The sequence below is a fragment of the Astatotilapia calliptera genome, chromosome 3 (genome assembly GCF_964374335.1).
Source record: "Astatotilapia calliptera chromosome 3, fAstCal68.1, whole genome shotgun sequence".
Classification (NCBI taxonomy): Eukaryota; Metazoa; Chordata; class Actinopteri; order Cichliformes; family Cichlidae; genus Astatotilapia; species Astatotilapia calliptera.
In genome coordinates, this window is record NC_137424.1 from 22,554,194 (window position 1) to 22,578,919 (window position 24,726).

General features: G+C 58.1%; 12 non-coding genes and 1 pseudogene across 12 annotated transcripts; all 13 read right to left on the reverse strand.

The window, feature by feature from the left end:
- Window positions 1-690: 690 nt before the first annotated feature.
- LOC145427025 (5S ribosomal RNA) lies at window positions 691-809 on the reverse strand. Its single transcript, XR_013907749.1, has one exon. It is a non-coding gene; the product is annotated as a 5S ribosomal RNA (ribosomal RNA).
- A 1,721-nt stretch (window positions 810-2,530) lies between these two features.
- On the reverse strand, window positions 2,531-2,649 carry LOC145426857 (5S ribosomal RNA). Its single transcript, XR_013907578.1, has one exon. It is a non-coding gene; the product is annotated as a 5S ribosomal RNA (ribosomal RNA).
- A 979-nt stretch (window positions 2,650-3,628) lies between these two features.
- LOC145427240 (5S ribosomal RNA) lies at window positions 3,629-3,747 on the reverse strand. Its single transcript, XR_013907972.1, has one exon. It is a non-coding gene; the product is annotated as a 5S ribosomal RNA (ribosomal RNA).
- A 2,703-nt stretch (window positions 3,748-6,450) lies between these two features.
- Window positions 6,451-6,569, reverse strand: LOC145427026 (5S ribosomal RNA). The gene has a single exon (XR_013907750.1). It is a non-coding gene; the product is annotated as a 5S ribosomal RNA (ribosomal RNA).
- A 1,175-nt stretch (window positions 6,570-7,744) lies between these two features.
- Window positions 7,745-7,863, reverse strand: LOC145427393 (5S ribosomal RNA; annotated as a pseudogene).
- Window positions 7,864-9,235: 1,372 nt separating this feature from the next.
- Window positions 9,236-9,354, reverse strand: LOC145427156 (5S ribosomal RNA). Its single transcript, XR_013907882.1, has one exon. It is a non-coding gene; the product is annotated as a 5S ribosomal RNA (ribosomal RNA).
- A 1,490-nt stretch (window positions 9,355-10,844) lies between these two features.
- On the reverse strand, window positions 10,845-10,963 carry LOC145426371 (5S ribosomal RNA). The gene has a single exon (XR_013907081.1). It is a non-coding gene; the product is annotated as a 5S ribosomal RNA (ribosomal RNA).
- A 1,376-nt stretch (window positions 10,964-12,339) lies between these two features.
- Window positions 12,340-12,458, reverse strand: LOC145427158 (5S ribosomal RNA). The gene has a single exon (XR_013907884.1). It is a non-coding gene; the product is annotated as a 5S ribosomal RNA (ribosomal RNA).
- A 2,832-nt stretch (window positions 12,459-15,290) lies between these two features.
- Window positions 15,291-15,409, reverse strand: LOC145426372 (5S ribosomal RNA). The gene has a single exon (XR_013907082.1). It is a non-coding gene; the product is annotated as a 5S ribosomal RNA (ribosomal RNA).
- A 2,325-nt stretch (window positions 15,410-17,734) lies between these two features.
- On the reverse strand, window positions 17,735-17,853 carry LOC145426433 (5S ribosomal RNA). Its single transcript, XR_013907143.1, has one exon. It is a non-coding gene; the product is annotated as a 5S ribosomal RNA (ribosomal RNA).
- A 2,083-nt stretch (window positions 17,854-19,936) lies between these two features.
- LOC145426937 (5S ribosomal RNA) lies at window positions 19,937-20,055 on the reverse strand. Its single transcript, XR_013907657.1, has one exon. It is a non-coding gene; the product is annotated as a 5S ribosomal RNA (ribosomal RNA).
- A 2,362-nt stretch (window positions 20,056-22,417) lies between these two features.
- On the reverse strand, window positions 22,418-22,536 carry LOC145427522 (5S ribosomal RNA). The gene has a single exon (XR_013908064.1). It is a non-coding gene; the product is annotated as a 5S ribosomal RNA (ribosomal RNA).
- A 938-nt stretch (window positions 22,537-23,474) lies between these two features.
- Window positions 23,475-23,593, reverse strand: LOC145427523 (5S ribosomal RNA). The gene has a single exon (XR_013908065.1). It is a non-coding gene; the product is annotated as a 5S ribosomal RNA (ribosomal RNA).
- Window positions 23,594-24,726: the final 1,133 nt, after the last annotated feature.

The following is a 24,726-nucleotide window of genomic DNA, read 5'->3' on the forward strand; positions in this document are numbered from 1 at the left end:
AGAAGCAAATAAGGCCGTGGTGTTGTGTATGTGGCCTCAGCCAGCAGCCACAGGCCCTTGGTGTGGTGTAAGTGGCCTCAGCCAGCAGCCACAGGCCCTGGTGTGGTGTGGGTGGCCTCAGCCAGCAGCCACAGGCCCTTGGTGTGGTGTAAGTCACCTCATCCAGCAGCCACAGGCCCTGATGTGGTGTAAGTGGCCTCAGCCAGAGCCACAGGCCCTGGTGTGGTGTAAGTGGCCTCAGCCAGAGCCACAGGGTCTGGTGTGATATGAGTGGCCTGAGCAAGAGCCACAGGCCCTGGTGTGGTGTAAGTGGCCTCAGCCAGCAGCCACAGGCCCTGGTGTGGTGTGGGTGGCCTCAGCCAGCAGCCACAGGCCCTTGGTGTGGTGTAAGTCGCCTCATCCAGCAGCCACAGGCCCTGATGTGGTGTAAGTGGCCTCAGCCAGAGCCACAGGCCCTGGTGTGGTGTAAGTGGCCTCAGCCAGAGCCACAGGCCCTGATGTGGTGTAAGTGGCCCCAGCCGGTCACTCAGGCCCTGGTGTGGTGTAGGTGGCATCAGCTAGCAGCACAAGACATTGGAAAACAGCCAAAAGCAGTGTCGTTAATGTGCCCTCATTAATGGGCAGCTGCTTTTGGTCTTTTAATACACCCCTTCTCTGGATCAAAAGCGGTTCAATGACATGAAAATGAAAGGCTTACAGCACCAGGTATTCCCAGGCAGTCTCCCATCCAAGTACTAACCAAGCCCAGCCCTTCTTAGCTTCCGAGATCAGACGAGGTCGGGCGTGCTCAGGGTGGTATGGCCGTAAGCTGCTGGCCCCAGCACAATGTCTCAATTTATGGATTCAAGTGATTAGGTGGCAAGTACCTGAAGTTACGAAGACAATCCTATAACCATACCTGCATGTTTGCATAATACCCTAACCCAAAGGCTCAGTTTGGCATTTATCTAACAGCACAGGCCCTGGATTGTTGAAGATGGCCTCAGGAACCAGCACAGGGCCTGGTGTGTTGTACATGGCCACAGCAAGCAGCACAGGGCCAGGTTTGGTGAAGATGGCCTCGGCCAGAAGCACAGGGTCTGGTGTGATATGAGTGGCCTGAGCAAGAGCCACAGGCCCTGGTGTGGTGTAAGTGGCCTCAGCCAGCAGCCACAGGCCCTGGTGTGGTGTGGGTGGCCTCAGCCAGCAGCCACAGGCCCTTGTGTGGTGTAAGTGGCCTCAGCCAGCAGCCACAGGCCCTGGTGTGGTGTAAGTGGCCTCAGCCAGTGCCACAGGCCCTGGTGTGGTGTAATTGGCCTCAATAGCAACTAAGGCCCTGGTGTTGTGTATGTGGCCTCAGCCAGCAGCCACAGGCCCTGGTGTGGTGTAAGTGGCCTCAATAGCAACTAATGCCCTGGTGTGGTGTAAGTGGCCTCAGCCAGAGCCACAGGCCCTGGTGTGGTGTAAGTGGCCTCAGCCAGTGCCACAGGCCCTGGTGTGGTGTAAGTGGCCTGAGCAAGAGCCACAGACCCTGGTGTGGTGTAATTGGCCTCAATAGCAACTAATGCCCTTGTGTGGTGTAGGTGGCCTCAGCCAGCAGCCACAGGCCCTGGTGTGGTGTAAGTGGCCTCAATAGCAACTAATGCCCTGGTGTGGTGTAAGTGGCCTCAGCCAGCAGCCACAGGCCCTGGTGTGGTGTAAGTGGCCTGAGCAAGAGCCACAGACCCTGGTGTGGTGTAATTGGCCTCAATAGCAACTAATGCCCTGGTGTGGTGTAGGTGGCCTCAGCCAGCAGCCACAGGCCCTGGTGTGGTGTAAGTGGCCTCAGCCAGCAGCCACAGGCCCTGGTGTGGTTTAAGTGGCCTCAGCCAGAGCCACAGGCCCTGATGTGGTGTAAGTGGCCTCAGCCAGCAGCCACAGGCCCTGGTGTGGTGTAAGTGGCCTCAGCCAGCAGCCACAGGCCCTGGTGTGGTGTAAGTGGCCTCAGCCAGCAGCCACAGGCCCTGGTGTGGTGTAAGTGGCCTCAGCCAGTGCCACAGGCCCTGGTGTGGTGTAAGTGGCCTGAGCAAGAGTCACAGACCCTGGTGTGGTGTAAGTGGCCTCAATAGCAACTAATGCCCTGGTGTGGTGTAAGTGGCCTCAGCCAGCAGCCACAGGCCCTGGTGTGGTGTAAGTGGCCTCAGCCAGTGCCACAGGCCCTGGTGTGGTGTAAGTGGCCTGAGCAAGAGCCACAGACCCTGGTGTGGTGTAATTGGCCTCAATAGCAACTAATGCCCTGGTGTGGTGTAAGTGGCCTCAGCCAGCAGCCACAGGCCCTGGTGTGGTGTAAGTGGCCTCAGCCAGCAGCCACAGGCCCTGATGTGGTGTAAGTGGCCCCAGCCGGTCACTCAGGCCCTGGTGTGGTGTAGGTGGCATCAGCTAATAGCACAAGACATTGGAAAACAGCCAAAAGCAATGTCGTTAATGTGCCCTCATTAATGGGCAGCTGCTTTTGGTCTTTTAATACACCCCTTCTCTGGATCAAAAGCGGTTCAATGAGATGAAAATGAAAGGCTTACAGCACCAGGTATTCCCAGGCAGTCTCCCATCCAAGTACTAACCAAGCCCAGCCCTGCTTAGCTTCCGAGATCAGACGAGGTCCGGTGTGGTCAGGGTGGTATGGCCGTAAGCTGCTGGCCCCAGCACAATGTCTCAATTTATGGATTCAACTGATTAGGTGGCAAGTACCTGAAGTTACGAAGACAATCCTTTAACCATACCTGCATGTTTGCATAATACCCTAACCCAAAGGCGCAGTTTAGCATTTATCTAACAGCACAGGCCCTGGATTGTTGAAGATGGCCTCAGGAACCAGCACAGGGCCTGGTGTGTTGTACATGGCCACAGCTAGCAGCACAGGGCCTGGTTTGGTGAAGATGGCCTCGGCCAGAAGCGCAGGGCCTGGTGTGATGTGAGTGGCCTGAGCAAGAGCCACAGGCCCTGGTGTGGTGTAAGTGGCCTCAGCCAGTGCCACAGGCCCTGGTGTGGTGTAAGGGGCCTCAATAGCAACTAATGCCCTGGTGTGGTGTAAGTGGCCTCAGCCAGCAGCCACAGGCCCTGGTGTGGTGTAAGTGGCCTCAGCCAGCAGCCACAGGCCCTGGTGTGGTGTAAGTGGCCTGAGCCAGCAGCCACAGGCCCTGGTGTGGTGTAAGTGGCCTCAGCCAGAAGCCACAGGCCCTGGTGTGGTGTAAGGGGCCTCAATAGCAACTAATGCCCTGGTGTGGTGTAAGTGGCCTCAGCCAGCAGCCACAGGCACTGGTGTGGTGTAAGTGCCCTCAGCCAGCAGCCACAGGCCCTGGTGTGGTGTAAGTGACCTCAGCCAGCAGCCACAGGCCCTGGTGTGGTGTAAGTGGCCTCAGCCAGCAGCCACGGGCCCTGGTGTGGTGTAAGTGGCCACAGCCAGAGCCACAGGCCCTGATGTGGTGTAAGTGGCCCCAGCCGGTCACTCAGGCCCTGGTGTGGTGTAGGTGGCATCAGCTAGCAGCACAAGACATTGGAAAACAGCCAAAAGCAGTGTCGTTAATGTGCCCTCATTAATGGGCAGCTGCTTTTGGTCTTTTAATACACCCCTTCTCTGGATCAAAAGTGGTTCAATGACATGAAAATGAAAGGCTTACAGCACCAGGTATTCCCAGGCAGTCTCCCATCCAAGTACTAACCAAGCCCAGCCCTGCTTAGCTTCCGAGCTCAGACGAGGGCGGGCGTGCTCAGGGTGGTATGGCCGTAAGCTGCTGGCCCCAGCACAATGTCTCAATTTATGGATTCAACTGATTAGGTGGCAAGTACCTGAAGTTACGAAGACAATCCTATAACCATACCTGCATGTTTGCATAATACCCTAACCCAAAGGCTCAGTTTAGCATTTATCCAACAGCACAGGCCCTGGATTGTTGAAGATGGCCTCAGGAACCAGCACAGGGCCTGGTGTGTTGTACATGGCCACAGCTAGCAGCACAGGGCCTGGTTTGGTGAAGATGGCCTCGGCCAGAAGCGCAGGGCCTGGTGTGATGTGAGTGGCCTGAGCAAGAGCCACAGGCCCTGGTGTGGTGTAAGTGGCCTCAGCCAGAAGCCACAGGCACTGGTGTGGTGTAAGTGGCCTCAGCCAGCAGCCACAGGCCCTGGTGTGGTGTAAGTGGCCTCAGCCAGCAGCCACAGGCCCTGGTGTGGTGTAAGTGGCCTGAGCCAGCAGCCACAGGCCCTGGTGTGGTGTAAGTGGCCTCAGCCAGAAGCCACAGGCACTGGTGTGGTGTAAGTGGCCTGAGCAAGAGTCACAGACCCTGGTGTGGTGTAATTGGCCTCAATAGGAACTAATGCCCTGGTGTGGTGTAGGTGGCCTCAGCCAGCAGCCACAGGCCCTGGTGTGGTGTAAGTGGCCTCAGCCAGTGCCACAGGCCCTGGTGTGGTGTAAGTGGCCTGAGCAAGAGTCACAGACCCTGGTGTGGTGTAATTGGCCTCAATAGCAACTAATGCCCTGGTGTGGTGTAGGTGGCCTCAGCCAGCAGCCACAGGCCCTGGTGTGGTGTAAGTGGCCTCAGCCAGTGCCACAGGCCCTGGTGTGGTGTAAGGGGCCTCAATAGCAACTAATGCCCTGGTGTGGTGTAAGTGGCCTCAGCCAGCAGCCACAGGCACTGGTGTGGTGTAAGTGCCCTCAGCCAGCAGCCACAGGCCCTGGTGTGGTGTAAGTGACCTCAGCCAGCAGCCACAGGCCCTGGTGTGGTGTAAGTGGCCTCAGCCAGCAGCCACAGGCCCTGGTGTGGTGTAAGTGGCCTCAGCCAGTGCCACAGGCCCTGGTGTGGTGTAAGTGGCCTGAGCAAGAGTCACAGACCCTGGTGTGGTGTAATTGGCCTCAATAGCAACTAATGCCCTGGTGTGGTGTAGGTGGCCTCAGCCAGCAGCCACAGGCCCTGGTGTGGTGTAAGTGGCCTCAGCCAGTGCCACAGGCCCTGGTGTGGTGTAAGGGGCCTCAATAGCAACTAATGCCCTGGTGTGGTGTAAGTGGCCTCAGCCAGCAGCCACAGGCACTGGTGTGGTGTAAGTGCCCTCAGCCAGCAGCCACAGGCCCTGGTGTGGTGTAAGTGGCCTCAGCCAGCAGCCACAGGCCCTGGTGTGGTGTAAGTGGCCTCAGCCAGCAGCCACAGGCCCTGGTGTGGTGTAAGTGGCCCAAGCAAGAGCCACAGGCCCTGGTGTGGTGTAAGTGGCCTCAGCCAGAAGCCACAGGCACTGGTGTGGTGTAAGTGCCCTCAGCCAGCAGCCACAGGCCCTGGTGTGGTGTAAGTGACCTCAGCCAGCAGCCACAGGCCCTGGTGTGGTGTAAGTGGCCTCAGCCAGCAGCCACAGGCCCTGGTGTGGTGTAAGTGGCCTCAGCCAGTGCCACAGGCACTGGTGTGGTGTAAGTGGCCTGAGCAAGAGTCACAGACCCTGGTGTGGTGTAATTGGCCTCAATAGCAACTAATGCCCTGGTGTGGTGTAGGTGGCCTCAGCCAGCAGCCACAGGCCCTGGTGTGGTGTAAGTGGCCTCAGCCAGTGCCACAGGCCCTGGTGTGGTGTAAGTGGCCTCAGCAAGAGCCACAGACCCTGGTGTGGTGTAAGTGGCCTCAATAGCAACTAATTCCCTGGTGTGGTGTAAGTGGCCTGAGCAAGAGCCACAGGCACTGGTGTGGTGTAAGTGGCCTCAGCCAGCAGCCACAGGCCCTGGTGTGGAGTAAGTGGCCTGAGCAAGAGCCACAGGCCCTGGTGTGGTGTAAGTGGCCTGAGCAAGAGCCACAGGCCCTGGTGTGGTGTAATTGGCCTCAATAGCAACTAAGGCCCTGGTGTGGTGTAAGTGGCCTCAGCCAGAGCCACAGGCCCTGGTGTGGTGTAAGTGGCCTCAGAAGCAAATAAGGCCGTGGTGTGGTGTAAGTGGCCTCAGCCAGAGCCACAGGCCCTGGTGTGGTGTAAGTGGCCTCAATAGCAACTAAGGCCCTGGTGTGGTGTAAGTGGCCTCATCCAGCAGCCACAGGCCTTGGTGTGGTGTAAGTCGCCTCATCCAGCAGCCACAGGCCCTGGTGTGGTGTAAGTGGCCTGAGCAAGAGCCACAGACCCTGGTGTGGTGTAATTGGCCTCAATAGCAACTAATGCCCTGGTGTGGTGTAGGTGGCCTCAGCCAGCAGCCACAGGCCCTGGTGTGGTGTAAGTGGCCTCAGCCGGTCACTCAGGCCCTGGTGTGGTGTAAGTGGCCTCAGCCAGAGCCACAGGCCCTGATGTGGTGTAAGTGGCCCCAGCCGGTCACTCAGGCCCTGGTGTGGTGTAGGTGGCATCAGCTAGCAGCACAAGACATTGGAAAACAGCCAAAAGCAGTGTCGTTAATGTGCCCTCATTAATGGGCAGCTGCTTTTGGTCTTTTAATACACCCCTTCTCTGGATCAAAAGCGGTTCAATGACATGAAAATGAAAGGCTTACAGCACCAGGTATTCCCAGGCAGTCTCCCATCCAAGTACTAACCAAGCCCAGCCCTTCTTAGCTTCCGAGATCAGACGAGGTCGGGCGTGCTCAGGGTGGTATGGCCGTAAGCTGCTGGCCCCAGCACAATGTCTCAATTTATGGATTCAACTGATTAGGTGGCAAGTACCTGAAGTTACGAAGACAATCCTATAACCATACCTGCATGTTTGCATAATACCCTAACCCAAAGGCTCAGTTTGGCATTTATCTAACAGCACAGGCCCTGGATTGTTGAAGATGGCCTCAGGAACCAGCACAGGGCCTGGTGTGTTGTACATGGCCACAGCAAGCAGCACAGGGCCAGGTTTGGTGAAGATGGCCTCGGCCAGAAGCACAGGGTCTGGTGTGATATGAGTGGCCTCAGCCAGTGCCACAGGCCCTGGTGTGGTGTAAGTGGCCTCAGCCAGTGCCACAGGCCCTGGTGTGGTGTAATTGGCCTCAATAGCAACTAAGGCCCTGGTGTTGTGTAAGTGGCCTCAGCCAGCAGCCACAGGCCCTGGTGTGGTGTAAGTGGCCTCAATAGCAACTAAGGCCCTGGTGTGGTGTAAGTGGCCTCAGCCAGCAGCCACAGGCACTGGTGTGGTGTAAGTGGCCTCAGCCAGCAGCCACAGGCACTGGTGTGGTGTAAGTGCCCTCAGCCAGCAGCCACAGGCCCTGGTGTGGTGTAAGTGGCCTGAGCAAGAGCCACAGGCCCTGGTGTGGTGTAAGTGGCCTCAGCCAGAAGCCACAGGCACTGGTGTGGTGTAAGTGCCCTCAGCCAGCAGCCACAGGCCCTGGTGTGGTGTAAGTGGCCTCAGCCAGCAGCCACAGGCCCTGGTGTGGTGTAAGTGGCCTCAGCCAGCAGCCACAGGCCCTGGTGTGGTGTAAGTGGCCTCATCCAGTGCCACAGGCCCTGGTGTGGTGTAAGTGGCCTGAGCAAGAGCCACAGACCCTGGTGTGGTGTAATTGGCCTCAATAGCAACTAATGCCCTGGTGTGGTGTAAGTGGCCTCAGCCAGCAGCCACAGGCCCTGGTGTGGTGTAAGTGGCCTCAGCCAGCAGCCACAGGCCCTGATGTGGTGTAAGTGGCCCCAGCCGGTCACTCAGGCCCTGGTGTGGTGTAGGTGGCATCAGCTAGCAGCACAAGACATTGGAAAACAGCCAAAAGCAATGTCGTTAATGTGCCCTCATTAATAGGCAGCTGCTTTTGGTCTTTTAATACACCCCTTCTCTGGATCAAAAGCGGTTCAAAGACATGAAAATGAAAGGCTTACAGCACCTGGTATTCCAAGGAAGTCTCCCATCCAAGTACTAACCAAGCACAGCCCTGCTTAGCTTCCGAGATCAGACGTGGTCGGGCGTGCTCAGGGTGGTATGGCCCTAAGCTGCTGGCCACAGCACAATGTCTCAATTTATGGATTCAAGTGATTAGGTGGCAAGTACCTGGAGTTACGAAGACAATCCTATAACCATACCTGCATGTTTGCATAATACCCTAACCCAAAGGCTCAGTTTAGCATTTATCCAACAGCACAGGCCCTGGATTGTTGAAGATGGCCTCAGGAACAAGAACAGGGCCTGGTGTGTTGTACATGGTCACAGCTAGCAGCACAGGGCCTGGTTTGGTGAAGATGGCCTCGGCCAGAAGCACAGGGCCTGGTGTGATATGAGTGGCCTGAGCAAGAGCCACAGGCCCTGGTGTGGAGTAAGTGGCCTGAGCAAGAGCCACAGGCCCTGGTGTGGTGTAAGTGGCCTCAGAAGCAAATAAGGCCGTGGTGTGGTGTAAGTGGCCTCAGCCAGAGCCACAGGCCCTGGTGTGGTGTAAGTGGCCTCAATAGCAACTAAGGCCCTGGTGTGGTGTAAGTGGCCTCATCCAGCAGCCACAGGCCTTGGTGTGGTGTAAGTCGCCTCATCCAGCAGCCACAGGCCCTGGTGTGGTGTAAGTGGCCTGAGCAAGAGCCACAGACCCTGGTGTGGTGTAATTGGCCTCAATAGCAACTAATGCCCTGGTGTGGTGTATGTGGCCTCAGCCAGCAGCCACAGGCCCTGGTGTGGTGTAAGTGGCCTCAGAAGCAAATAAGGCCGTGGTGTTGTGTATGTGGCCTCAGCCAGCAGCCACAGGCCCTTGGTGTGGTGTAAGTGGCCTCAGCCAGCAGCCACAGGCCCTGGTGTGGTGTGGGTGGCCTCAGCCAGCAGCCACAGGCCCTTGGTGTGGTGTAAGTCGCCTCATCCAGCAGCCACAGGCCCTGATGTGGTGTAAGTGGCCTCAGCCAGAGCCACAGGCCCTGGTGTGGTGTAAGTGGCCTCAGCCAGAGCCACAGGGTCTGGTGTGATATGAGTGGCCTGAGCAAGAGCCACAGGCCCTGGTGTGGTGTAAGTGGCCTCAGCCAGCAGCCACAGGCCCTGGTGTGGTGTGGGTGGCCTCAGCCAGCAGCCACAGGCCCTTGGTGTGGTGTAAGTCGCCTCATCCAGCAGCCACAGGCCCTGATGTGGTGTAAGTGGCCTCAGCCAGAGCCACAGGCCCTGGTGTGGTGTAAGTGGCCTTAGCCAGAGCCACAGGCCCTGATGTGGTGTAAGTGGCCCCAGCCGGTCACTCAGGCCCTGGTGTGGTGTAGGTGGCATCAGCTAGCAGCACAAGACATTGGAAAACAGCCAAAAGCAGTGTCGTTAATGTGCCCTCATTAATGGGCAGCTGCTTTTGGTCTTTTAATACACCCCTTCTCTGGATCAAAAGCGGTTCAATGACATGAAAATGAAAGGCTTACAGCACAAGGTATTCCCAGGCAGTCTCCCATCCAAGTACTAACCAAGCCCAGCCCTTCTTAGCTTCCGAGATCAGACGAGGTCGGGCGTACTCAGGGTGGTATGGCCGTAAGCTGCTGGCCCCAGCACAATGTCTCAATTTATGGATTCAACTGATTAGGTGGCAAGTACCTGAAGTTACGAAGACAATCCTATAACCATACCTGCATGTTTGCATAATACCCTAACCCAAAGGCTCAGTTTGGCATTTATCTAACAGCACAGGCCCTGGATTGTTGAAGATGGCCTCAGGAACCAGCACAGGGCCTGGTGTGTTGTACATGGCCACAGCAAGCAGCACAGGGCCAGGTTTGGTGAAGATGGCCTCGGCCAGAAGCACAGGGTCTGGTGTGATATGAGTGGCCTGAGCAAGAGCCACAGGCCCTGGTGTGGTGTAAGTGGCCTCAGCCAGCAGCCACAGGCCCTGGTGTGGTGTGGGTGGCCTCAGCCAGCAGCCACAGGCCCTTGTGTGGTGTAAGTGGCCTCAGCCAGCAGCCACAGGCCCTGGTGTGGTGTAAGTGGCCTCAGCCAGTGCCACAGGCCCTGGTGTTGTGTATGTGGCCTCAGCCAGCAGCCAAAGGCCCTGGTGTGGTGTAAGTGGCCTCAATAGCAACTAATGCCCTGGTGTGGTGTAAGTGGCCTCAGCCAGCAGCCACAGGCACTGGTGTGGTGTAAGTGCCCTCAGCCAGCAGCCACAGGCACTGGTGTGGTGTAAGTGCCCTCAGCCAGCAGCCACAGGCCCTGGTGTGGTGTAAGTGGCCTGAGCAAGAGCCACAGGCCCTGGTGTGGTGTAAGTGGCCTCAGCCAGCAGCCACAGGCCCTGGTGTGGTGTAAGTGCCCTCAGCCAGCAGCCACAGGCCCTGGTGTGGTGTAAGTGGCCTCAGCCAGCAGCCACAGGCCCTGGTGTGGTGTAAGTGGCCTCAGCCAGAGCCACAGGCCCTGGTGTGGTGTAAGTGGCCTCAGCCAGTGCCACAGGCCCTGGTGTGGTGTAAGTGGCCTGAGCAAGAGCCACAGACCCTGGTGTGGTGTAATTGGCCTCAATAGCAACTAATGCCCTGGTGTGGTGTAGGTGGCCTCAGCCAGCAGCCACAGGCCCTGGTGTGGTGTAAGTGGCCTCAATAGCAACTAATGCCCTGGTGTGGTGTAAGTGGCCTCAGCCAGCAGCCACAGGCCCTGGTGTGGTGTAAGTGGCCTGAGCAAGAGCCACAGACCCTGGTGTGGTGTAATTGGCCTCAATAGCAACTAATGCCCTGGTGTGGTGTAGGTGGCCTCAGCCAGCAGCCACAGGCCCTGGTGTGGTGTAAGTGGCCTCAGCCAGCAGCCACAGGCCCTGGTGTGGTGTAAGTGGCCTCAGCCAGAGCCACAGGCCCTGATGTGGTGTAAGTGGCCCCAGCCGGTCACTCAGGCCCTGGTGTGGTGTAGGTGGCATCAGCTAGCAGCACAAGACATTGGAAAACAGCCAAAAGCAATGTCGTTAATGTGCCCTCATTAATGGGCAGCTGCTTTTGGTCTTTTAATACACCCCTTCTCTGGATCAAAAGCGGTTCAATGACATGAAAATGAAAGGCTTACAGCACCAGGTATTCCCAGGCAGTCTCCCATCCAAGTACTAACCAAGCCCAGCCCTGCTTAGCTTCCGAGATCAGACGAGGTCGGGCGTGCTCAGGGTGGTATGGCCGTAAGCTGCTGGCCCCAGCACAATGTCTCAATTTATGGATTCAACTGATTAGGTGGCAAGTACCTGAAGTTACGAAGACAATCCTTTAACCATACCTGCATGTTTGCATAATACCCTAACCCAAAGGCTCAGTTTAGCATTTATCTAACAGCACAGGCCCTGGATTGTTGAAGATGGCCTCAGGAACCAGCACAGGGCCTGGTGTGTTGTACATGGCCACAGCTAGCAGCACAGGGCCTGGTTTGGTGAAGATGGCCTCGGCCAGAAGCGCAGGGCCTGGTGTGATGTGAGTGGCCTGAGCAAGAGCCACAGGCCCTGGTGTGGTGTAAGTGGCCTCAGCCAGAAGCCACAGGCACTGGTGTGGTGTAAGTGGCCTCAGCCAGCAGCCACAGGCCCTGGTGTGGTGTAAGTGGCCTCAGCCAGCAGCCACAGGCCCTGGTGTGGTGTAAGTGGCCTCAGCCAGCCGCCACAGGCCCTGGTGTGGTGTAAGTGGCCTCAGCCAGAGCCACAGGCCCTGGTGTGGTGTAAGTGGCCTCAGCCAGTGCCACAGGCCCTGGTGTGGTGTAAGTGGCCTGAGCAAGAGCAACAGGCCCTGGTGTGGTGTAATTGGCCTCAATAGCAACTAAGGCCCTGGTGTGGTGTATGTGGCCTCAGCCAGCAGCCACAGGCCCTGGTGTGGTGTAAGTGGCCTCAGAAGCAAATAAGGCCGTGGTGTTGTGTATGTGGCCTCAGCCAGCAGCCACAGGCCCTTGGTGTGGTGTAAGTGGCCTCAGCCAGCAGCCACAGGCCCTGGTGTGGTGTGGGTGGCCTCAGCCAGCAGCCACAGGCCCTTGGTGTGGTGTAAGTCGCCTCATCCAGCAGCCACAGGCCCTGATGTGGTGTAAGTGGCCTCAGCCAGAGCCACAGGCCCTGGTGTGGTGTAAGTGGCCTCAGCCAGAGCCACAGGGTCTGGTGTGATATGAGTGGCCTGAGCAAGAGCCACAGGCCCTGGTGTGGTGTAAGTGGCCTCAGCCAGCAGCCACAGGCCCTGGTGTGGTGTGGGTGGCCTCAGCCAGCAGCCACAGGCCCTTGGTGTGGTGTAAGTCGCCTCATCCAGCAGCCACAGGCCCTGATGTGGTGTAAGTGGCCTCAGCCAGAGCCACAGGCCCTGGTGTGGTGTAAGTGGCCTCAGCCAGAGCCACAGGCCCTGATGTGGTGTAAGTGGCCCCAGCCGGTCACTCAGGCCCTGGTGTGGTGTAGGTGGCATCAGCTAGCAGCACAAGACATTGGAAAACAGCCAAAAGCAGTGTCGTTAATGTGCCCTCATTAATGGGCAGCTACTTTTGGTCTTTTAATACACCCCTTCTCTGGATCAAAAGCGGTTCAATGACATGAAAATGAAAGGCTTACAGCACAAGGTATTCCCAGGCAGTCTCCCATCCAAGTACTAACCAAGCCCAGCCCTTCTTAGCTTCCGAGATCAGACGAGGTCGGGCGTACTCAGGGTGGTATGGCCGTAAGCTGCTGGCCCCAGCACAATGTCTCAATTTATGGATTCAACTGATTAGGTGGCAAGTACCTGAAGTTACGAAGACAATCCTATAACCATACCTGCATGTTTGCATAATACCCTAACCCAAAGGCTCAGTTTGGCATTTATCTAACAGCACAGGCCCTGGATTGTTGAAGATGGCCTCAGGAACCAGCACAGGGCCTGGTGTGTTGTACATGGCCACAGCAAGCAGCACAGGGCCAGGTTTGGTGAAGATGGCCTCGGCCAGAAGCACAGGGTCTGGTGTGATATGAGTGGCCTGAGCAAGAGCCACAGGCCCTGGTGTGGTGTAAGTGGCCTCAGCCAGCAGCCACAGGCCCTGGTGTGGTGTGGGTGGCCTCAGCCAGCAGCCACAGGCCCTTGTGTGGTGTAAGTGGCCTCAGCCAGCAGCCACAGGCCCTGGTGTGGTGTAAGTGGCCTCAGCCAGTGCCACAGGCCCTGGTGTTGTGTATGTGGCCTCAGCCAGCAGCCACAGGCCCTGGTGTGGTGTAAGTGGCCTCAATAGCAACTAATGCCCTGGTGTGGTGTAAGTGGCCTCAGCCAGCAGCCACAGGCACTGGTGTGGTGTAAGTGCCCTCAGCCAGCAGCCACAGGCACTGGTGTGGTGTAGGTGCCCTCAGCCAGCCGCCACAGGCCCTGGTGTGGTGTAAGTGGCCTCAGCCAGAGCCACAGGCCCTGGTGTGGTGTAAGTGGCCTCAGCCAGTGCCACAGGCCCTGGTGTGGTGTAAGTGGCCTGAGCAAGAGCCACAGACCCTGGTGTGGTGTAATTGGCCTCAATAGCAACTAATGCCCTGGTGTGGTGTAGGTGGCCTCAGCCAGCAGCCACAGGCCCTGGTGTGGTGTAAGTGGCCTCAATAGCAACTAATGCCCTGGTGTGGTGTAAGTGGCCTCAGCCAGCAGCCACAGGCCCTGGTGTGGTGTAAGTGGCCTGAGCAAGAGCCACAGACCCTGGTGTGGTGTAATTGGCCTCAATAGCAACTAATGCCCTGGTGTGGTGTAGGTGGCCTCAGCCAGCAGCCACAGGCCCTGGTGTGGTGTAAGTGGCCTCAGCCAGCAGCCACAGGCCCTGGTGTGGTGTAAGTGGCCTCAGCCAGCAGCCACAGGCCCTGATGTGGTGTAAGTGGCCTCAGCCAGTGCCACAGGCCCTGGTGTGGTGTAAGTGGCCTGAGCAAGAGCCACAGACCCTGGTGTGGTGTAATTGGCCTCAATAGCAACTAATGCCCTGGTGAGGTGTAGGTGGCCTCAGCCAGCAGCCACAGGCCCTGGTGTGGTGTAAGTGGCCTCAGCCAGTGCCACAGGCCCTGGTGTGGTGTAAGGGGCCTCAATAGCAACTAATGCCCTGGTGTGGTGTAAGTGGCCTCAGCCAGCAGCCACAGGCACTGGTGTGGTGTAAGTGGCCTCAGCCAGCAGCCACAGGCCCTGGTGTGGTGTAAGTGGCCTCAGCCAGCAGCCACAGGCCCTGGTGTGGTGTAAGTGGCCTGAGCCAGCTGCCACAGGCCCTGGTGTGGTGTAAGTGGCCTCAGCCAGAAGCCACAGGCACTGGTGTGGTGTAAGTGCCCTCAGCCAGCAGCCACAGGCCCTGGTGTGGTGTAAGTGACCTCAGCCAGCAGCCACAGGCCCTGGTGTGGTGTAAGTGGCCTCAGCCAGCAGCCACAGGCCCTGGTGTGGTGTAAGTGGCCTCAGCCAGTGCCACAGGCCCTGGTGTGGTGTAAGTGGCCTGAGCAAGAGTCACAGACCCTGGTGTGGTGTAATTGGCTTCAATAGCAACTAATGCCCTGGTGTGGTGTAGGTGGCCTCAGCCAGCAGCCACAGGCCCTGGTGTGGTGTAAGGGGCCTCAATAGCAACTAATGCCCTGGTGTGGTGTAAGTGGCCTCAGCCAGCAGCCACAGGCACTGGTGTGGTGTAAGTGCCCTCAGCCAGCAGCCACAGGCCCTGGTGTGGTGTAAGTGGCCTCAGCCAGCCAGCAGCCACAGGCCCTGGTGTGGTGTAAGTGGCCTGAGCAAGAGCCACAGGCCCTGGTGTGGTGTAAGTGGCCTCAGCCAGAAGCCACAGGCCCTGGTGTGGTGTAAGTGCCCTCAGCCAGCAGCCACAGGCACTGGTGTGGTGTAAGTGACCTCAGCCAGCAGCCACAGGCCCTGGTGTGGTGTAAGTGGCCTCAGCCAGCAGCCACAGGCCCTGGTGTGGTGTAAGTGGCCTCAGCCAGAGCCACAGGCCCTGGTGTGGTGTAAGTGGCCTCAGCCAGTGCCACAGGCCCTGGTGTGGTGTAAGTGGCCTGAGCAAGAGCCACAGACCCTGGTGTGGTGTAATTGGCCTCAATAGCAACTAATGCCCTGGTGTGGTGTAGGTGGCCTCAGCCAGCAGCCACAGGCCCTGGTGTGGTGTAAGTGGCCTCAATAGCAACTAATGCCCTGGTGTGGTGTAAGTGGCCTCAGCCAGCAGCCACAGGCCCTGGTGTGGTGTAAGTGGCCTCAGCCAGTGCCACAGGCCCTGGTGTGGTGTAAGTGGCCTCAATAGCAACTAAGGCCCTGGTGTGGTGTAGGTGGCGTCAGCCAGCAGCCACAGGCCCTGGTGTGGTGTAAGTGGCCTCAGCCAGCAGCCACAGGCCCTGATGTGGTGTAAGTGGCCCCAGCCGGTCACTCAGGCCCTGGTGTGGTGTAGGTGGCATCAGCTAGCAGCACAAGACATTGGAAAACAGCCAAAAGCAATGTCGTTAATGTGCCCTCATTAATGGGCAGCTGCTTTTGGTCTTTTAATACACCCCTTCTCTGGATCAAAAGCGGTTCAATGACATGAAAATGAAAGGCTTACAGCACCAGGTATTCCCAGGCAGTCTCCCATCCAAGTACTAACCAAGCCCAGCCCTGCTTAGCTTCCGAGATCAGACGAGGTCGGGCGTGCTCAGGGTGGTATGGCCGTAAGCTGCTGGCCCCAGCACAATGTCTCAATTTATGGATTCAACTGATTAGGTGGCAAGTACCTGAAGTTACGAAGACAATCCTTTAACCATACCTGCATGTTTGCATAATACCCTAACCCAAAGGCTCAGTTTAGCATTTATCTAACAGCACAGGCCCATGTGTGTTGTACATGGCCACAGCTAGCAGCACAGGGCCTGGTTTGGTGAAGATGGCCTCGGCCAGAAGCGCAGGGCCTGGTGTGATGTGAGTGGCCTGAGCAAGAGCCACAGGCCCTGGTGTGGTGTAAGTGGCCTCAGCCAGAAGATACAGGCACTGGTGTGGTGTAAGTGGCCTCAGCCAGCAGCCACAGGCCCTGGTGTGGTGTAAGTGGCCTCAGCCAGCAGCCACAGGCCCTGGTGTGGTGTAAATGGCCTCAGCCAGCAGCCACAGGCCCTGGTGTGGTGTAAGTGGCCTCAGCCAGAGCCACAGGCCCTGGTGTGGTGTAAGTGGCCTCAGCCAGAAGCCACAGGCACTGGTGTGGTGTAAGTGGCCTCAGCCAGCAGCCACAGGCCCTGGTGTGGTGTAAGTGGCCTCAGCCAGCAGCCACAGGCCCTGGTGTGGTGTAAATGGCCTCAGCCAGCAGCCACAGGCCCTGGTGTGGTGTAAGTGGCCTCAGCCAGAGCCACAGGCCCTGGTGTGGTGTAAGTGGCCTCAGCCAGTGCCACAGGCCCTGGTGTGGTGTAAGTGGCCTGAGCAAGAGCCACAGACCCTGGTGTGGTGTAATTGGCCTCAATAGCAACTAATGCCCTGGTGAGGTGTAGGTGGCCTCAGCCAGCAGCCACAGGCCCTGGTGTGGTGTAAGTGGCCTCAGCCAGTGCCACAGGCCCTGGTGTGGTGTAAGGGGCCTCAATAGCAACTAATGCCCTGGTGTGGTGTAAGTGGCCTCAGCCAGCAGCCACAGGCACTGGTGTGGTGTAAGTGGCCTCAGCCAGCAGCCACAGGCCCTGGTGTGGTGTAAGTGGCCTCAGCCAGCAGCCACAGGCTCTGGTGTGGTGTAAGTGGCCTGAGCCAGCTGCCACAGGCCCTGGTGTGGTGTAAGTGGCCTCAGCCAGAAGCCACAGGCACTGGTGTGGTGTAAGTGCCCTCAGCCAGCAGCCACAGGCCCTGGTGTGGTGTAAGTGACCTCAGCCAGCAGCCACAGGCCCTGGTGTGGTGTAAGTGGCCTCAGCCAGCAGCCACAGGCCCTGGTGTGGTGTAAGTGGCCTCAGCCAGTGCCACAGGCCCTGGTGTGGTGTAAGTGGCCTGAGCAAGAGTCACAGACCCTGGTGTGGTGTAATTGGCCTCAATAGCAACTAATGCCCTGGTGTGGTGTAGGTGGCCTCAGCCAGCAGCCACAGGCCCTGGTGTGGTGTAAGTGGCCTCAGCCAGTGCCACAGGCCCTGGTGTGGTGTAAGGGGCCTCAATAGCAACTAATGCCCTGGTGTGGTGTAAGTGGCCTCAGCCAGCAGCCACAGGCACTGGTGTGGTGTAAGTGCCCTCAGCCAGCAGCCACAGGCCCTGGTGTGGTGTAAGTGGCCTCAGCCAGCAGCCACAGGCCCTGGTGTGGTGTAAGTGGCCTGAGCAAGAGCCACAGGCCCTGGTGTGGTGTAAGTGGCCTCAGCCAGAAGCCACAGGCACTGGTGTGGTGTAAGTGCCCTCAGCCAGCAGCCACAGGCACTGGTGTGGTGTAAGTGACCTCAGCCAGCAGCCACAGGCCCTGGTGTGGTGTAAGTGGCCTCAGCCAGCAGCCACAGGCCCTGGTGTGGTGTAAGTGGCCTCAGCCAGAAGCCACAGGCACTGGTGTGGTGTAAGTGCCCTCAGCCAGCAGCCACAGGCACTGGTGTGGTGTAAGTGACCTCAGCCAGCAGCCACAGGCCCTGGTGTGGTGTAAGTGGCCTCAGCCAGCAGCCACAGGCCCTGGTGTGGTGTAAGTGGCCTCAGCCAGTGCCACAGGCCCTAGTGTGGTGTAAGTGGCCTGAGCAAGAGTCACAGACCCTGGTGTGGTGTAATTGGCCTCAATAGCAACTAATGCCCTGGTGTGGTGTAAGTGGCCTCAGCCAGCAGCCACAGGCCCTGGTGTGGTGTAAGTGGCCTCAGCCAGCAGCCACAGGCCCTGATGTGGTGTAAGTGGCCCCAGCCGGTCACTCAGGCCCTGGTGTGGTGTAGGTGGCATCAGCTAGCAGCACAAGACATTGGAAAACAGCCAAAAGCAATGTCGTTAATGTGCCCTCATTAATGGGCAGCTGCTTTTGGTCTTTTAATACACCCCTTCTCTGGATCAAAAGCGGTTCAATGACATGAAAAAGAAAGGCTTACAGCACCAGGTATTCCCAGGCAGTCTCCCATCCAAGTACTAACCAAGCCCAGCCCTGCTTAGCTTCCGAGATCAGACGAGGTCGGGTGTGCTCAGGGTGGTATGGCCGTAAGCTGCTGGCCCCAGCACAATGTCTCAATTTATGGATTCAACTGATTAGGTGACAAGTACCTGAAGTTACGAAGACAATCCTTTAACCATACCTGCATGTTTGCATAATACCCTAACCCAAAGGCTCAGTTTAGCATTTATCTAACAGCACAGGCCCTGGATTGTTGAAGATGGCCTCAGGAACCAGCACAGGGCCTGGTGTGTTGTACATGGCCACAGCTAGCAGCACAGGGCCTGGTTTGGTGAAGATGGCCTCGGCCAGAAGCGCAGGGCCTGGTGTGATGTGAGTGGCCTGAGCAAGAGCCACAGGCCCTGGTGTGGTGTAAGTGGCCTCAGCCAGAAGCCACAGGCACTGGTGTGGTGTAAGTGGCCTCAGCCAGCAGCCACAGTCCCTGGTGTGGTGTAAGTGGCCTCAGCCAGCAGCCACAGGCCCTGGTGTGGTGTAAGTGGCCTCAGCCAGCAGCCACAGGCCCTGGTGTGGTGTAAGTGGCCTCAGCCAGCAGCCACAGGCCCTGGTGTGGTGTAAGTGGCCTCAGCCAGTGCCACAGGCCCTGGTGTGGTGTAAGTGGCCTGAGCAAGAGCCACAGACCCTGGTGTGGTGTAATTGGCCTCAATAGCAACTAATGCCCTGGTGTGGTGTAGGTGGCCTCAGCCAGCAGCCACAGGCCCTGGTGTGGTGTAAGTGGCCTCAGCCAGTGCCACAGGCCCTGGTGTGGTGTAAGGGGCCTCAATAGCAACTAATGCCCTGGTGTGGTGTAAGTGACCTCAGCCAGCAGCCACAGGCCCTGGTGTGGTGTAAGTGGCCTCAGCCAGCAGCCACAGGCCCTGGTGTGGTGTAAGTGGCCTCAGCCAGTGCCACAGGCCCTGGTGTGGTGTAAGTGGCCTGAGCAAGAGTCACAGACCCTGGTGTGGTGTAATTGGCCTCAATAGCAACTAATGCCCTGGTGTGGTGTAGGTGGCCTCAGCCAGCAGCCACAGGCCCTGGTGTGGTGTAAGTGGCCTCAGCCAGTGCCACAGGCCCTGGTGTGGTGTAAGGGGCCTCAATAGCAACTAATGCCCTGGTGTGGTGTAAGTGGCCTCAGCCAGCAGCCACAGGCACTGGTGTGGTGTAAGTGCCCTCAGCCAGCAGCCACAGGCCCTGGTGTGGTGTAAGTGGCCTCAGCCAGCAGCCACAGGCCCTGGTGTGGTGTAAGTGGCCTGAGCAAGAGCCACAGGCCCTGGTGTGGTGTAAGTGGCCTCAGCCAGAAGCCACAGGCACTGGTGTGGTGTAAGTGCCCTCAGCCAGCAGCCACAGGCACTGGTGTGGTGTAAGTGACCTCAGCCAGCAGCCACAGGCCCTGGTGTGGTGTAGGTGGCCTCAGCCAGCAGCCACAGGCCCTGGTGTGGTGTAAGTGGCCTCAGCCAGAAGCCACAGGCACTGGTGTGGTGTAAGTGCCCTCAGCCAGCAGCCACAGGCACTGGTGTGGTGTAAGTGACCTCAGCCAGCAGCCACAGGCCCTGGTGTGGTGTAAGTGGCCTCAGCCAGCAGCCACAGGCCCTGGTGTGGTGTAAGTGGCCTCAGCCAGCAGCCACAGGCCCTGGTGTGGTGTAAGTGGCCTGAGCAAGAGTCACAGACCCTGGTGTGGTGTAATTGGCCTCAATAGCAACTAATGCCCTGGTGTGGTGTAGTTGGCCTCAGCCAGCAGCCACAGGCCCTGGTGTGGTGTAAGTGGCCTCAGCCAGTGCCACAGGCCCTGATGTGGTGTAAGTGGCCTGAGCAAGAGCCACAGACCCTGGTGTGGTGTAATTGGCCTCAATAGCAACTAATGCCCTGGTGTGGTGTAAGTGGCCTCAGCCAGCAGCCACAGGCCCTGGTGTGGTGTAAGTGGCCTCAGCCAGCAGCCACAGGCCCTGATGTGGTGTAAGTGGCCCCAGCCGGTCACTCAGGCCCTGGTGTGGTGTAGGTGGCATCAGCTAGCAGCACAAGACATTGGAAAACAGCCAAAAGCAATGTCGTTAATGTGCCCTCATTAATGGGCAGCTGCTTTTGGTCTTTTAATACACCCCTTCTCTGGATCAAAAGCGGTTCAATGACATGAAAATGAAAGGCTTACAGCACCAGGTATTCCCAGGCAGTCTCCCATCCAAGTACTAACCAAGCCCAGCCCTGCTTAGCTTCCAAGATCAGACGAGGTCGGGCGTGCTCAGGGTGGTATGGCCGTAAGCTGCTGGCCCCAGCACAATGTCTCAATTTATGGATTCAACTGATTAGGTGGCAAGTACCTGAAGTTACGAAGACAATCCTTTAACCATACCTGCATGTTTGCATAATACCCTAACCCAAAGGCTCAGTTTAGCATTTATCTAACAGCACAGGCCCTGGATTGTTGAAGATGGCCTCAGGAACCAGCACAGGGCCTGGTGTGTTGTACATGGCCACAGCTAGCAGCACAGGGCCTGGTTTGGTGAAGATGGCCTCGGCCAGAAGCGCAGGGCCTGGTGTGATGTGAGTGGCCTGAGCAAGAGCCACAGGCCCTGGTGTGGTGTAAGTGGCCTCAGCCAGAAGCCACAGGCACTGGTGTGGTGTAAGTGGCCTCAGCCAGCAGCCACAGTCCCTGGTGTGGTGTAAGTGGCCTCAGCCAGCAGCCACAGGCCCTGGTGTGGTGTAAGTGACCTCAGCCAGCAGCCACAGGCCCTGGTGTGGTGTAAGTGGCCTCAGCCAGCAGCCACAGGCCCTGGTGTGGTGTAAATGGCCTCAGCCAGCAGCCACAGGCCCTGGTGTGGTGTAAGTGGCCTCAGCCAGAGCCACAGGCCCTGGTGTGGTGTAAGTGGCCTCAGCCAGTGCCACAGGCCCTGGTGTGGTGTAAGTGGCCTGAGCAAGAGCCACAGACCCTGGTGTGGTGTAACTGGCCTCAATAGCAACTAATGCCCAGGTGAGGTGTAGGTGGCCTCAGCCAGCAGCCACAGGCCCTGGTGTGGTGTAAGTGGCCTCAGCCAGTGCCACAGGCCCTGGTGTGGTGTAAGGGGCCTCAATAGCAACTAATGCCCTGGTGTGGTGTAAGTGGCCTCAGCCAGCAGCCACAGGCACTGGTGTGGTGTAAGTGGCCTCAGCCAGCAGCCACAGGCCCTGGTGTGGTGTAAGTGGCCTCAGCCAGCAGCCACAGGCCCTGGTGTGGTGTAAGTGGCCTGAGCCAGCTGCCACAGGCCCTGGTGTGGTGTAAGTGGCCTCAGCCAGAAGCCACAGGCACTGGTGTGGTGTAAGTGCCCTCAGCCAGCAGCCACAGGCCCTGGTGTGGTGTAAGTGACCTCAGCCAGCAGCCACAGGCCCTGGTGTGGTGTAAGTGGCCTCAGCCAGCAGCCACAGGCCCTGGTGTGGTGTAAGTGGCCTCAGCCAGTGCCACAGGCCCTGGTGTGGTGTAAGTGGCCTGAGCAAGAGTCACAGACCCTGGTGTGGTGTAATTGGCCTCAATAGCAACTAATGCCCTGGTGTGGTGTAGGTGGACTCAGCCAGCAGCCACAGGCCCTGGTGTGGTGTAAGTGGCCTCAGCCAGTGCCACAGGCCCTGGTGTGGTGTAAGGGGCCTCAATAGCAACTAATGCCCTGGTGTGGTGTAAGTGGCCTCAGCCAGCAGCCACAGGCACTGGTGTGGTGTAAGTGCCCTCAGCCAGCAGCCACAGGCCCTGGTGTGGTGTAAGTGGCCTCAGCCAGCAGCCACAGGCACTGGTGTGGTGTAAGTGCCCTCAGCCAGCAGCCACAGGCCCTGGTGTGGTGTAAGTGGCCTCAGCCAGCAGCCACAGGCCCTGGTGTGGTGTAAGTGGCCTGAGCAAGAGCCACAGGCCCTGGTGTGGTGTAAGTGGCCTCAGCCAGAAGCCACAGGCACTGGTGTGGTGTAAGTGCCCTCAGCCAGCAGCCACAGGCACTGGTGTGGTGTAAGTGACCTCAGCCAGCAGCCACAGGCCCTGGTGTGGTGTAAGTGGCCTGAGCCAGCAGCCACAGGCACTGGTGTGGTGTAAGTGACCTCAGCCAGCAGCCACAGGCCCTGGTGTGGTGTAAGTGGCCTCAGCCAGCAGCCACAGGCCCTGGTGTGGTGTAAGTGGCCTCAGCCAGTGCCACAGGCCCTGGTGTGGTGTAAGTGGCCTGAGCAAGAGTCACAGACCCTGGTGTGGTGTAATTGGCCTCAATAGCAACTAATGCCCTGGTGTGGTGTAGGTGGCCTCAGCCAGCAGCCACAGGCCCTGGTGTGGTGTAAGTGGCCTGAGCAAGAGCCACAGACCCTGGTGTGGTGTAATTGGCCTCAATAGCAACTAATGCCCTGGTGTGGTGTAAGTGGCCTCAGCCAGCAGCCACAGGCCCTGGTGTGGTGTAAGTGGCCTCAGCCAGCAGCCACAGGCCCTGATGTGGTGTAAGTGGCCCCAGCCGGTCACTCAGGCCCTGGTGTGGTGTAGGTGGCATCAGCTAGCAGCACAAGACATTGGAAAAGAGCCAAAAGCAATGTCGTTAATGTGCCCTCATTAATGGGCAGCTGCTTTTGGTCTTTTAATACACCCCTTCTCTGGATCAAAAGCGGTTCAATGACATGAAAATGAAAGGCTTACAGCACCAGGTATTCCCAGGTAGTCTCCCATCCAAGTACTAACCAAGCCCAGCCCTGCTTAGCTTCCGAGATCAGACGAGGTCGGGCGTGCTCAGGGTGGTATGGCCGTAAGCTGCTGGCCCCAGCACAATGTCTCAATTTATGGATTCAACTGATTAGGTGGTAAGTACCTGAAGTTACGAAGACAATCCTTTAACCATACCTGCATGTTTGCATAATACCCTAACCCAAAGGCTCAGTTTAGCATTTATCTAACAGCACAGGCCCTGGATTGTTGAAGATGGCCTCAGGAACCAGCACAGGTTCTGGTGTGTTGTACATGGCCACAGCTAGCAGCACAGGGCCTGGTTTGGTGAAGATGGCCTCGGCCAGAAGCGCAGGGCCTGGTGTGATGTGAGTGGCCTGAGCAAGAGCCACAGGCCCTGGTGTGGTGTAAGTGGCCTCAGCCAGAAGCCACAGGCACTGGTGTGGTGTAAGTGGCCTCAGCCAGCAGCCACAGGCCCTGGTGTGGTGTAAGTGGCCTCAGCCAGCAGCCACAGGCCCTGGTGTGGTGTAAGTGGCCTCAGCCAGAGCCACAGGCCCTGGTGTGGTGTAAGTGGCCTCAGCCAGTGCCACAGGCCCTGGTATGGTGTAAGTGGCCTGAGCAAGAGCCACAGACCCTGGTGTGGTGTAATTGGCCTCAATAGCAACTAATGCCCTGGTGTGGTGTAGGTGGCCTCAGCCAGCAGCCACAGGCCCTGGTGTGGTGTAAGTGGCCTCAATAGCAACTAATGCCCTGGTGTGGTGTAAGTGGCCTCAGCCAGCAGCCACAGGCCCTGGTGTGGTGTAAGTGGCCTCAGCCAGCAGCCACAGGCCCTGATGTGGTGTAAGTGGCCCCAGCCGGTCACTCAGGCCCTGGTGTGGTGTAGGTGGCATCAGCTAGCAGCACAAGACATTGGAAAACAGCCAAAAGCAATGTCGTTAATGTGCCCTCATTAATGGGCAGCTGCTTTTGGTCTTTTAATACACCCCTTCTCTGGATCAAAAGCGGTTCAATGACATGAAAATGAAAGGCTTACAGCACCAGGTATTCCCAGGTAGTCTCCCATCCAAGTACTAACCAAGCCCAGCCCTGCTTAGCTTCCGAGATCAGACGAGGTCGGGCGTGCTCAGGGTGGTATGGCCGTAAGCTGCTGGCCCCAGCACAATGTCTCAATTTATGGATTCAACTGATTAGGTGGCAAGTACCTGAAGTTACGAAGACAATCCTTTAACCATACCTGCATGGTTGCATAATACCCTAACCCAAAGGCTCAGTTTAGCATTTATCTAACAGCACAGGCCCTGGATTGTTGAAGATGGCCTCAGGAACCAGCACAGGGCCTGGTGTGTTGTACATGGCCACAGCTAGCAGCACAGGCCCTGGTGTGGTGTAAATGGCCTCAGCCAGCAGCCACAGGCCCTGGTGTGGTGTAAGTGGCCTCAGCCAGTGCCACAGGCCCTGGTGTGGTGTAAGTGGCCTGAGCAAGAGCCACAGACCCTGGTGTGGTGTAACTGGCCTCAATAGCAACTAATGCCCTGGTGAGGTGTAGGTGGCCTCAGCCAGCAGCCACAGGCCCTGGTGTGGTGTAAGTGGCCTCAGCCAGTGCCACAGGCCCTGGTGTGGTGTAAGGGGCCTCAATAGCAACTAATGCCCTGGTGTGGTGTAAGTGGCCTCAGCCAGCAGCCACAGGCACTGGTGTGGTGTAAGTGGCCTCAGCCAGCAGCCACAGGCCCTGGTGTGGTGTAAGTGGCCTGAGCCAGCTGCCACAGGCCCTGGTGTGGTGTAAGTGGCCTCAGCCAGAAGCCACAGGCACTGGTGTGGTGTAAGTGCCCTCAGCCAGCAGCCACAGGCCCTGGTGTGGTGTAAGTGACCTCAGCCAGCAGCCACAGGCCCTGGTGTGGTGTAAGTGGCCTCAGCCAGCAGCCACAGGCCCTGGTGTGGTGTAAGTGGCCTCAGCCAGTGCCACAGGCCCTGGTGTGGTGTAAGTGGCCTGAGCAAGAGTCACAGACCCTGGTGTGGTGTAATTGGCCTCAATAGCAACTAATGCCCTGGTGTGGTGTAGGTGGCCTCAGCCAGCAGCCACAGGCCCTGGTGTGGTGTAAGTGGCCTCAGCCAGTGCCACAGGCCCTGGTGTGGTGTAAGGGGCCTCAATAGCAACTAATGCCCTGGTGTGGTGTAAGTGGCCTCAGCCAGCAGCCACAGGCACTGGTGTGGTGTAAGTGCCCTCAGCCAGCAGCCACAGGCCCTGGTGTGGTGTAAGTGGCCTCAGCCAGCAGCCACA